The following is a 13,597-nucleotide window of genomic DNA, read 5'->3' on the forward strand; positions in this document are numbered from 1 at the left end:
GTAAATGGGACAAGGTTTGCCAAAGCATTTATTTTGGAGACCTGTTAAACAATCTTTTTATGATTGTAAGCTGAAGGTTGGGATAAAAAGAAATTTGTGATTTATTAAAAGGAAAAAAAAATGTAAATGTAAAAAGTGGCATACACATTTTAGGACTCAGGAAGGGGCTTTATTGCTGAGGGCAGAGTGAAAGAGTGACCATTTAACAGGGAGTAATTTTCACTTCCCTTTCCCCCCCAAGTTCTCTTGGATGACTACATACCCTCTTAGTAGGTCACGCCTATAGGCTATATTAAATTAGTTCAGTGATTATGTTTCTCGGCAATAGCTTTAAATTAACAAACTATCAAGACTTTTTTTTTTCGTCTGTGCGTACAGTTTTTCTTTGATATACCTCATTTTTACTGTTCATGCAACTTTCAGGAACATGTCTTTCTCAATATTGTTTCATTACAATAAAAGAAACCATTGTGTTAAAATTGTTTTATAGAATTGTCTACAATCTTATATAAAATATCCATAGATCATTTGCCTATTTGCATTAGAGAAAGTATTACTTTTATTTCATTTGGGCTAGACAAACATATTATGTTGGGCCAATCTCCCTAGTGTAGGAAGATTTTTAGAATATTTATATTTGCATCATGTCCGGGGAGTAGGGGAAGGGGGGAAGCAGCATCTTTCTTAAACAGTGTTCATTGAAACCCAGCGTTTTACTTTTTTTTTTTTTTCTCTCAAATTCTTAGGAAAAATGATGTTAAATGTGTGTTCTACAATGTTAAGTAGCCTTACAATATATTGGAACACAAACATTGCATCACTAGTGCGAAATGTGTTGGGATTTTTTTTTCCCCGCCTCAATTATGTAAACTCAAAATTTCTTCCCAGCAGAGGGAATCTGTCATGGAAAATATGTTTAAAAGTGTGTGATCGTATAGTTTAGTGTTAGAACACATAAATACCAGGTTTGTATTTTTCTAATCTGGTAATGCTGCTTTTTATGAGGATTATTTGTAAATCTAATTTTTTTTTTTTTTTTGGAAAGTGATATTTGTATGGGCTTTTCACAATGGCCTAACTTGGTAGGGCGGGACATCTTCAAATTCCTGAAGATCATAATAATTTGTGAACTCTTGTAGTTAATTAGCAAAGCAGAAGCAATACTTTTCAGAGTTCTATTGGGGAGATTTTAAAATGTTTTTATTTGAATGATAGTTATTTAAAAGTATTGAACGCAAATTATGTTAAATGTTAAGTTACACTACTCTGCTAAATACTAGGTTTTAAGGTAAATCTGAACATATTTTATGATGGATTCCCCTTTAAAGCAGCATTTACTGTACATGTTAGTGTCATTAGCCAGCATAATAGATGGTTATGATTTTCTCAATATTAAACGGTTGATTTCAGTTAATCTGGCATCCGCGAAATTTGTAGAAAAATGGCATTACCTAATTGACTAGTTACTATTGAAACCAAGTGTCATTTTTTGTTTTCTCACTTTTTTGTTTTGTTTTAAACTCTTTAAATTGCCATTCTGAAGGTAGTTTTTTTTTGTTTTGTTTTTAATATATATAATATGATTTATTGGACTGGATAAGTACACTCCTTCCCTGAATCTAAAATGGGTCAGACTTGATTGGTCAGTTAGATGAGCATTTGAGAGCTGGAGGTAAAGCAATCTCTTTAGTTAAAGCATTCTGTCCAGAAAAAAATCTGCAATTTTGTTTACCTTTTTATTTTCCCCACCAAATAATTATTATATGTATGTTCTAACTTTCTATCTATTCAAGCAGAGAAACCATTTTGGGGGGGCTTCTTCTTTGCCCATTCATGTTCTACTTTTCAGTTCCTATATATAGAGCCCTTGTTCTTTACCCCAGTGACATGAATAGGTAGGAGCTCTACTGTAGTGAAGACCCCTGTGACATTTGAAGAGGCTAATCAGATAATTTAGCATAATTTTGTCATATATTGCATAGCAGTTCATGAATTTGTCCCCAAGATAATTTTAAATAATATTGTAGTGGGTCCACAGCTTTATGCTGTGTAAGTATTTGGATCCCTGTCAAGTTAAGAACCACTTTGGGTAGAGGGGAGGGGGGTATTTTGGTTGACTAGTCAAAAATTGCTTCATATAATTTTGGGAGTGGAACAGTCACCAAGAGCCAAACATAGAACATAAAACACATGACAGAGCTAAATATCTCACACGATACATATGCGATCACTTTAACTTTACCATTAACTGTTCATTTAAGCTACGTCTGATGTACAAAATTAAAGATAACTTGGAAGGAGAATCACTTCCGTTTTTTTTTTTTCTTTTTCTTAAATCAGTTTTGTTATTACAGTGACCAGCAAGTGTTTGCACAAACGCCACTTTTGCTCGACTTATCTGGTGAGGACAGGGTATGAGGTAAATTGTAAAATGTTACATTTTGAGTGTTGGCTTTGTAAGAACAAAACTGACTTTGCTATATTTATAAAACATTTATTGTGGCTATTCGATACTAAGTGACAATATGATGTCATTTTTACACCTATGCAGGAATTAGATTGTTTTCTGTTTCCAAGGTTCGGTACCTTTTACCTTTTTTTGGTCATAATTTTTTTAAAATTATTTTTATAAATTATCCCAACACTCCAGTGTGTTAAACCATATCACTTAGTCATTGGAAGAAATATAGCTTGTGAAATTCGATATTTCTTATTTAACCTATAGAAATGTAAAGGTCCATTTGGTCCTTTATTGTTTCTTCTTAGCTTCACAGTGTCATGTTAAAACTGAAGACTATTGCAGTCCCAACTGTTGGTATAGAGCAGCGGTCGGCAAACTTTGGAGATCCCGATTTTGTGAACTACATCTCCCTTAAATGCTCTTACAGCAGTCATGCTGGCATTGCATCAGGGTAGATATAGTCCAGAATATCTTGAGTGCCTATAGAGGTTTGGGATTTTTCCCTTGAAATTTATTACAAAGAAAACAGATAAAACGGAACACTCATTTTGAGTTCGTCTTTTTCAATTTCAATATTTTTTTTTTCTTAATTGTAGAGAGGATACAGTTGCTAAAAAAAAATAAACATTTTTTTTGTCCCATAATCATATGCAACCGCTAAAGTCCATTACCTATAAGATTAGTACAGAAATAGACTTCCCTTTCAGAAGGTGATAAAAAGCTAGTTTTGAAAATGGCAAATTAATTCTAAATTTTTTTTTTTCTCCATTTTAATGCTGGTTTAAAAAAATCATTTGGATTGCTTAATTACTTCAAGTGTCATTTCTAAAAAAAAAAAATGTGTGTGTGTATATATATATTTCATTCTGCTCCTCGTAGTCCACTTTAGACGCGTTGTCCATTTCAAACGGGTACATCCTTCAAAATCAGTATTAAGAAATAAAAGTATATATAAAATATATTTGTTCCTGTTTGTAAAATGAATTAGCAGTGCAATAAAACATTTCTCAATTCTGTTTTAACTCCATGCAACAATATGCACATTTTTTTACATCATTGTTTTGATTCCCCTTGTATAAAAAGTGCTATTCCTTTGTCGCCGTTTTTTTTTTTTTTTTTTTTTAAAGCCATTTTTAAAATGTAAAGATTGAGTTGGTTATTTTAGTACTAGGTGTTTTTTATTTTTTGTTTTTTCTTTGTATCTTGCTGCTGGAAAAATGAACAGTTATGCATTTGTTTTTGGAGAAATTAACTAGGTTGAAGGTCAACATTTAACAGACTTGCGAGCTTGTCTAACAATGTGACTTCAGTTTGTCCTCGTTTTTATAGCTGGAGTTGAATTTTTTTTTTTTTTTGGAATGTGTATGTTCCTTTTTGTTTTTCTCCCCTTCTTCTGAAAGAACAGACTTACGGAGAATCATGTTCTGTAAGAGATTGAGGCCGGACTCTTATTCCTTTTAAAGCGGACTATGAAAATTGTTTTGGAAGTATTATTGCCTTTTTTTGTTTTTTGTTTTCTAAACATTTATCATAATTTACCTATGTAATTTCATATTGTTTCTCTGTATGTATTGTTTTTGGTTTATTTATACACTACAGCAATGCAATGTGTGTTTAAGATATCAAAATCGGCAAATGTCTACAGTTTTACCTGTCTTGCATACATATGGCATGTATGTACAGTTCTTTAAAACTTATGTAAATTTGTCCAGAGGCGCCAACTTTCCAAAATGAAACATATTTCATTAAAAACATGGACAGCAATATATGTTGGTATTTTCAACTATCTGCTCAAGATTGAGCTAAATTGAACATTTCGTCTGCTGATTGGATTCCACGTTTACAGAAAGTTTTGGGGAGAAACCATGAACATGTTTTTTTATGTTTTGTTATTTTTTTAAGTTAAAATAAAGGTTTACATCAAACTTGCCTATTTGCGAATTGTGGTTTTTTGTTTTTTTTTTCCCATTTAGGTTAATCATTTGCAGAATTGTGCAATGTTGCAAAAATAATCAAAGCACCTGTACTACAAAATGTCACGTATAGAGGATCATTCAAAACGGTACTCTTTATCTTCATTATGACCGATGCATTGCTTATTTAAAGCCACCCTGACACGATTTGACAAATAGAAGACAAACAGAAGAGCCTTCAGTAGGTTGGGAGAATGGGAACTGGTTCAGCTGGGTAATGTACTCCGTGCCTGCAATGGTCTGCTAGCTGTTTTTTTATTCAAGAAAAAGGAGCATATTTGCAAGTAAATAGAAGCCTCTGACATCATTAATGAAGTTGCAGTTCCAGGAGATCCAGTTTGGAGTGGACCTCAAAGGCCAACTATGTTGTTTTCACATAGTCTGCATATTCATTCATCTTAGTCAAGCAACTGCCGTGCTGAGATTTGCGTTGTAGAGGGGGGGAAGAGTTCTGATTTCTGCCTAATTGATGTAATTGGGGTGTGATCACACAGGCTACGGATCATCGTGTCCTGTCCGATGCTTTCAGCGTGTTGAGACCGCATCTGTTGCAGAGGATGGCCCATACAAATATGTGCTGGCAATCATTACTGTGAACTACAGATGGAAGTGCCTGAATGTCAACTGGAGCATCTGATATCGGACTATGCTCCTTATGTGGCTTGCAACTGTTCAGGGACCACAAGTATCATAAATGTCCTGACTCATTTGGGGTCCATAACAGCACCTCCAGTGCTGGCACTGATTTATTGCTCTTTTCCACTTCTGCCACTTTACCGTTTCCCATTACTGTTGAAGAATAGGGGGTTGCAGGACCACACGTACCTAGTAAGTAACCCCCATCTCCCCTGGTGCTTTAAAACTAACATGGGCTCATCCTGTAAATTTAGCAAAACTTTACAGTAGCTCAATAGTATCGGTATAACTAGAACACTAGGTGAGCAAGCCCAATTAGTAATGCACCAATGAAAACTACATAAACCACCTTTTCCTCACAACCAACTTAGGGACATAAAACTGAAGGATCTAAAACCTGGCGAATGTGGAAATCTGCCTATATTCTGCTCTTGTTGTCTGTACATTGAGTGACTCAAATCCACACTTTTGTTTCTGAAAATATCAATATTATTTGCTGTTTTCTAAGAAGAACTGATTTTTTTTTTTTTTTTTTTTTTTTTAATTCTTTATTTTTGTAGTGCACAAGTATTACAATCAGACTGGAGGTGCCCCACAAGCAGTCCTCAGGCATTTTCCTCGCGCTACATGCGGGGCAAAAGCTTAACAGGCACATTTTTTATATTTATGTAACATAAGTTAGGCAGGTAAAAATAGGTATATACTGTAATAAGGCTTGAACAGTGTTTATGCTTGTCTATAGACGTTACAGGTTATGCATGTATATTTAGAGTATTCAGCACAATTTTTATAATAAGATTTGGGTAAGACATGTTAAGTTTAGCGTCTAGTTTGATAACATTTTAGTGCTCTTAAACGTGCTGAACAAGAATAAGTAGCTAAATGAGCCCTGTGGCCCATGCATGATGGGTTATGGAGACAGACATTATACATGTGGTTAGCGAATACAGTGCTTAAAGTTACCACCCCATGTTAACCCTGAGTCGGCCAGAGTCTTTGTTGGCATTTATGGTGAACCTTCGGTTTGCAGCATAGGTCCCTGTGGTGAAGCCGAATGCTTAACGGCTGCCGCCATGTTTATAGTCCCAGATGGTGGTGGTGTAAGGGGGGTCTGGAATCCTCTCTTGGGTTCCTTTCACTTCAGCTGGGTGCTTGTCTTAGGTTTGGAGAGGGCTCCTGCATATAGGCTGTGAGTGAGCAGACCTCCTGATTCAGGCCCTCTGTGGGATGTTGGGCGATGTGGCAGGTTAGTCCTGTGCGTTATATCGCTACCCCTCTTCAGGGTCTGTACCTGCCGTTGTGTCGGGCTCCATGGCCGCTCCTCCTGGGTTCGGCTCGTACTTGCCGGTTCCCTCTCAGATGTGTTCTGCGATCCTTCCGTGTGGGAGCAGGAGAGGGGGGTGTATCCGACGGCTCTCTCGTTGGAGATGACATGCGGTCTCCGCCATCTTGGGCTCGGGCCCTCATTGGTATTATGGCACTTCATTGGGTCACAGGGTGGGGACCGGGATCACCCCCACCGGCCCAGAGGGGGGGGGAAACAGGGCCGGACCCGCCTAGCCGCTCGGTTCTGCAGTACCGCTGCTGGGCAGGATAGCTGGGCAGCGGCCGTCCACCCCGCTCACCGCCCGAGCGATCTCCATCTTGCGTGGCTGGAATCGCTCCACCGAGGGACTAAAACCTCGCGGCAAGCCTCACCTCGGGACCAGGGTTGCTTCTTGCACCGGGGCACAGCTGCGGGCTGTCTTGTACAATTTTTGCTGGGTTTTAGGGGCTCAAGTTAAGTGTTTTAGCCGGAGCTGCTCCTCCGTGCGTCCGCTCAGCATGGCGGTCCGGCCCCGCCCCCCAGAACTGATTTATTTATATACAAGTAACACTATAGCGTTAGGAATACAAATATGTATTCCGAAAGCTATAGAGCCCTATTCGCCCCGTTCCGCGAATAAATGGCTAACCATTTATTTTCTTACCTTTAACCAGCGCCGGCCTCCCTCGGCACTGGTGACCTCTCCTCCTCCATCGACGTCAGCTCCTGAGTGGAGCCAGAGGCGAGCGCACATTCAAACTCGCCCATAGGAAAGCATCACTCAGTGCTTTCCTATGGGGATTCTTTTTGCTGCTGGAGGTCTGTAAAAGACGTCCAGCATCAAATAAGTGCGATTTACTTTGTGTATATCGCGGAAGCTCCTCTAGTGGCTGTCAGGGAAACAGCCACTAGAGACTGTATTAACCCTACAGAGTAAACAGAAACTGCTATGTTTTTAGCTGCAGGGTGAAAACTAGCCACCCAGACCACGTCATTGAGATAAGTGCTCTGGGTGCCTATAGTGGTTGTTTAAATCCTTTATTTTCGTGGTGCATCGCATAGACAAGGTCAACATGCAACAAGTATGCTCTATGTAGATAAAAGGTTATACATTATCAGTGCTGATACAAGGCACCTTTTTTATTTTATTATGGTAAAATAACGTAAATCTTCCAACATGGCAACTTGGTAAGGGCTCAATTATATGGTGTGAGGCTCTCGGTCATCGACATAAGATGGTTGCTTAATATGCTCGAAGTGCTATGACTAGAGGCTGGTGGAGGGTCAGCAAACGTATGATTTTGGTGAAATGTATAAAAACACCCGGTGTACGGAATGTAAATTGCCGAGAGGTAATGGTAATCTGAGGTGTGCTTTAGTATAAAGCGACCAAACTAATAGTAATGACCCCTAACGTAGGGGACTGCGGTGAGGGGAGGGGTAAAAAGGTTACACCGAACATTATTCAAATGCAGTGATGACCAACTTATGTATAATTGACTACAAAAAATGCTTTAAAAGAACATATTTGCAGGTATGAATATATTGCCTAAGGAAAATCCAGTACCCCAACCTGGTGAGTTGGCATAGTAACCAAGCATAGTCAAGTGTTTAAAGCCTGCAAGTCTTTGGTTCTCGGGATAAAGGTTGGGTCCTTGTTACAACCTGCCAGTCCCAATGCCTTCAGGAAGGCTGTGCCCCCTCCATCAAGGTGAGTGTGTGGGTGGTTCTGTTACGGGTCACCACAGGGGTTCCAGGAGCTCTCAAGCAGTAGACTAAGGCTGTGGTTTTTAGTTGAGAAGTGACAGTACCCAATGATTTGCGCAAAAGTAGTGTATTACTTGTGAGGTCTTGAAAAAAAGTTGAGGATTGCTCCTAAGACAGGTGTCTTGCCTCTCAATGCCATCATGATTTGGATTTTGTCTTGATATGTTAAGCAGCAAAGGATAGCGTCCTGGGTCACTCCAGGTTATAGTTGCCAGTAGCCTCCAGATTTAGTGCAGGGGAGCTCTTCAGCCAATATATGAGCAGGAATGCTGCGGATCTTAATGTGATTTCAGTGCAGTCTGTCTTCCCAGGCTCTTAGTTGTGGGGGCAAGGTTGACTGGTTAGTTTGGAGTTGTAGCACTATCTCTTTAATGGCAGTCCTCTTCCGAGGTCTGCACGTAATCAGTGATGGCGTGGATGTCCGTTCTTAGGGGCTTTCGGTCAGACGCCCATAGTTTGTGGATGTTGGCAAGAAAGATTTACAGGTTGTTTGGTAGTTGGACCAGACCTGTCCAAGGTCTCAAGATTAGATCAGACCTGCCTGGTTGTTTAGTGTGGCTCTTGCTCCTCTTGCACTTGGGTGTCAGCACTCTGGCTCTCCTCGGGAGTCTGCTTTACTGCTTCTGCAGTATTCGGCTTCTGGGAGCGGCGACCCATAACGTGCATGAAGTCCAGAGGGGCCAATGATGCAGGAGGCACTGTTCTCGGCGGACCTCGTGTGGTAGAGGAGAGGTCTGCTGAGGAGAGCCTCCAGTCCTGTGATTGTCAGCGTGAGGTAGACTTGAGTGATGGGAGTGAGCACAGGACTTCTCTTTTTGTATTTGTATTTATTTTGTATCACACAGCCTTGTTACAATGCTGCCTCCCATCCCATGTGTTCCCTATTAAGGGTTAATAAGTATATAGGGGTGTATATAAAAAATACCCCTCTCTGTCTCATTAGAGATATCTTTGCCAGAAGCTCAAGGAAGCAGACTGAAGGGACAGTTTAGGACCCGCTTTAGGGGGGGTCTGCCTCGACATTGGCAGGCGGGCATTCCCTCCAATGACCATTGGAGCAACTAGATGACCTCCATTTGTCTAAATACACATAGGGATTAAGGAGAGAGGTATCAAGATTGGATCAGACCTGCCTGGTTGTTTAGTGCGGCTCTAGGTCTTGGGTGTCAGCACTCTGGCTCTCCTTGGGAGTCTGCTTTACTGCGCAGGCTTCTGCAGTATTCGGCTCCTGGGAGCGGCGACCCATAACGTGCATGAAGTCCAGAGGGGCCAATGATCTCGGCGGACCTCGTGTGGTAGAGGAGAGGTCCGCTGAGGAGAGCCTCCAGTCCTGTGATTGTTAGCGTGAGGTAGACTTGAGTTGTGGCATATATTGTTCTGCGGTTGAAAGAAAGGAATCCATTGATGCAGTCCAGCTCCTTGAGACCGGCTGGAGGATTTTATGAATTGGATGGGTCTTGGCAATCCCCCCCCCCCCCCTCCCTCCCCAGAACGACTGATATGGAACATCAGAAGACATACATTAAAATACCAGCACTCTTGGATTTGAAAAAGGAACTCTATCAGCACGCACACCACTCTATCTTAGTTAAGTGGTTTGGGTGCATGTTCCTGTAGTTTTTAATCCTGCAAGTGAAAACACTGTTGGGGGGAAGGGGTCATTAATACTGTAAACTAGAATCTATAGTGTTAGAAATATAAGTTGGTGTTCCTTTATTGTAGAGGTTCTAGGGCATATAGCCTGTCCTTGCAGGCTCAGCAGTGTATTTGTCAGAGAAAAGGCCAGTGTTTACATTTCTGCCTTTGGCCACCACTAGACTTCCTGGGTTTGGTCCTGCAAAGATTGCAGGACCAACATGAAGTGTCTACACGTCATGCGTGTAGATGTTGAATGATCCCTATAATGATACATTGACTCAGTGCATCTCTGTAAGGAGCAGAGCATGCATACACACTAGCCTTCCACTCCCTCCCTGTGGGAAAACATTAGATTGGTTAAGAGCATCGTGATTGATTCTCGGTCGGGAAGATAAGGCTCCTTTCTCTTACCTGCAGTGGAATACCTTTCAAGCTCTTTTTCTCTCTTTCTAATGCATCATGAGATTCAAATGGCAGAGCAGCAGGAAGGAAAGGGGATTCCATTTGTGTATGTGGCAAGTCAGGGACACGTCAAATGTATTTACAGGTTCCATAGTTGTCTATTTGATAATATATAGGCTTTGCCAGTTCATTTTTATTTTATAATTCTTTATTTTGTTGTGCATAGTACAACAATGCTTACAATGCCACAACAGCTATTGCTAGCATTCCAACAGACGTATAGAAACATTTGCTAGGCATATGATAACATTGCACATTTTGTAATATAATGTAGAAGAAATAAGAAGGAAGTGTGAGTCAGGACAGGAACTAAAAAGGTTAAATCAAGCTCGGCTACTGACTGCTTTTACAGGGATATACTGAGATAAACTAAGATAGAAAATGGATAACATGAGTATTGTAACTATTCAAGATATGTCCTCAGGGAGGTCCACTGACAAGGAAAGGTAGTATGTCATCTGAGTAAGGGCTTACAACCATTGCTAGATTCATAGATAATAGGGTAAGGAGTTGACTGACCGTAGGATAGTATGTCCTCAAATAGCTAGATAAAGCTAAAGATTTCCCCCTCTGTCACCATACTCAAGTCCCCGGTCATCCTATGGCAGAACACCGTTCACGACCAAGCATATTGGGCTTCTGGGCAGAAGTGTAAGCCGGCAGGGCAGATTGCAAATCAGGGACAGGACACTCTACTGCCCCTCAGACGTGCTGCAGAGATGTGGCTTGGTGTGAGTCGACTCAAGCTTCCGTTCCGCTTTTTGTTTAGGTGTGCCGTTTGCATTTCCCATGTTTTTGAGCCCTCACCACCGGTATGGTTGATGGTCCTCGCTGGGGATCTGCAAACTGTGTCTGTGTTCTTGAGGTGGCAGAGGAGCTTAGTGGGGTGGTCTGCCCTCCAGCTGCTGCCAACATTTTTCAAAGTCTATTCAGCTCGGACTCCAAATCCGACTTTACATCGCCATTTTGCATGGGTCACTGTCCTTTTTGTTGGCTTGCATGGCTCAAACCTTTGTGTCTGCCAGCGCCAGGCTGCCTTCCAGGGGTGGACCGGGATCACCCTCACCAGTCCAGGGGGGGGGGCGGGGGGGAAAACAGGGCTCCCACTGGCAAGTAGTTTCTTCTGGACCTCTCCTGTTTGTCATGTACCAGGCCCCATCTGCGACACAGCTAATAGATCTCTAATTTTGACAGCTAATGGAATGCCCTCTATGACTCTTTAATCCTTGCCAAAAGTGTTAGGTAGGTCGGAAAGAAACAGGGTTCCAGAAATAGTGCCTGGTAAAACAGATTGCACTTGCTGTGGTCGTTCTAGGGCAGAATAGTGGAGGAGGTCGCTTGAAATGTAACCTTCCTCCATGACAGTCAGGCCCTGCCCCCAAGTTGCCAGTTTTGGCATTCTGATGAAACCTGGAGAATGACCGCTGCCTCTTGTGAGGGGCCTAGTTGTAAGTATCAGGCTGTTCCTGAACTTACCCAAGGCATACAAGATTTATAGGGATATTATAATCACCCAGATCACTTCATCTCATATTTAATAAGGGAACAGCATTTCAAGCTAAAAATTACAAACCTGTTTTCATAGACTGAAACTCATTCGTAGATTGTAAGCTCAATTAAGCATGGCCTTCTTCACCTCTTGTCTTCATTATAGTCTGTTTGTCATTTATGTTTTTTTAATTGTAAAACTCTACAGAATACATTGGCGCAATATAACTAAAAAATAAAAACTTTGCATCCATGAAACTCGGAATTTGTTTTATTGTTAGTAAGGGATTTTAAACACTCTATCAACATGTTTTTAAGACAGATCATGTCAAACTAACATTATTATGTTCTGTGAAGAGGTGAGTTGAGGTTTAGGTCCGAGTGTTGCAGTGAATGTTATTTACTTAGATCTTGCTAAGGCTTTTGGTTATGGTTTTAGCCCCGAAAGTTACTATACAACAAAAATGCAATCCGTTAACTTGAAAATGCTAGTTCTTGGATTGAATACTAATGTAGAGCTAGACTGAACTGTGTAATTATTCATCTAAAAATATCATGTTAAACAAAAGTGAGTAAGTTAAATACGTCAGGGTTTCTGAACCTGATGTATTTTGTGTTTCATCTGTTTAACGAAGTATGGTGCAAATGACATAAAACTTGATAAAGTAATATCATTTAAAAAAATATATGGATTTTGTGTGAATGGATTTGAATAAATTCGGTAACTGTGCAGGCACGTAGGACATTAGATTCAGTGTAGATACTGCAAAGAAATGCCTTTTTGGATGAAAACCGATTAAAACGAATAGATGTGTGGATGTTTGTAGATCACAGACTCATACTGTGCAATCCGCAACAAAAAATATTGTCTTCTATAAGATACATTTGTCCTAAGTTATCCTAACCAGCCCAGCCTCTTCACACTGCTGACAACATGTAACTGATGCGTTCTCGCACTGAAATCTCTCTGGTCTGCAGGACTTCGACGTGGTTGCCCCTTCCTTATGGAAAACCCTCCTTCGGCACATTCGATTCTCCCAGTCTCTGCAGCCCTTCAAATAAATACCTAAAAACACACTGCGTTAGAGAATCTTACTAGCTCTCCCCTAAACTCCTCATCCCTTATAACCACCTTCTTCTGTGCTCCCTCCTTACAGTTCAATTTACAGAGCAGGAGATAAAAACGTAGAAAGCTAGTTAACATCTGATTGAAAAGGAAACCATTTTTTTTCATGCAGTCTGTGTCAGTTGCAGCCAGGAGAGGTGGGGCTAGGGCTGCATAAACAGAAGGGGGAAAAAGTGATTTAACTCCTATATGGCACATAATTGGGTATTGAAACTGCAGGGGCCTGATCTATACACCATAACTGCTTTATTATGCTAAAGTTGTTTTACTGCCTATAGTGTCTTTTTTAATTGGTGATTTATTCTCCTTTTGGATCTAATATGTGCAAAAATCTAAATTGAAGCAACGGCCCAGGACACTTACCCTGAAGACTAACATTCACAAACAAGAAAATGTGATTTATATATATATATATATATATATCTCAGTTTATTATCGTACTTTTAAGGCAATCTATCCTGTTTTTCGACACATGTTGTATACCTACTCACATGTGGGATGCAATATGTGGGAAGAACAGGTAGAAAAGCCAGTCAGGTTCCAGGAACATAGACATAATATCAAAAACCATCTGTTGACCCACTCAGTGCCAGTGCACTGCAATAAATGTCCAGTTTTCAGCTTTAATACCCTCCAATGTATCATCATTGAACAAGTAGTCCTAGATGATAGAGGAGGTGATCTGATGTTATTACTGAGAAAAAGAGAGGGATACTGGATACATACCCTACAAACCATGC

Source organism: Pelobates fuscus, chromosome 6 (genome assembly GCF_036172605.1).
Source record: "Pelobates fuscus isolate aPelFus1 chromosome 6, aPelFus1.pri, whole genome shotgun sequence".
Taxonomy (NCBI): Eukaryota; Metazoa; Chordata; class Amphibia; order Anura; family Pelobatidae; genus Pelobates; species Pelobates fuscus.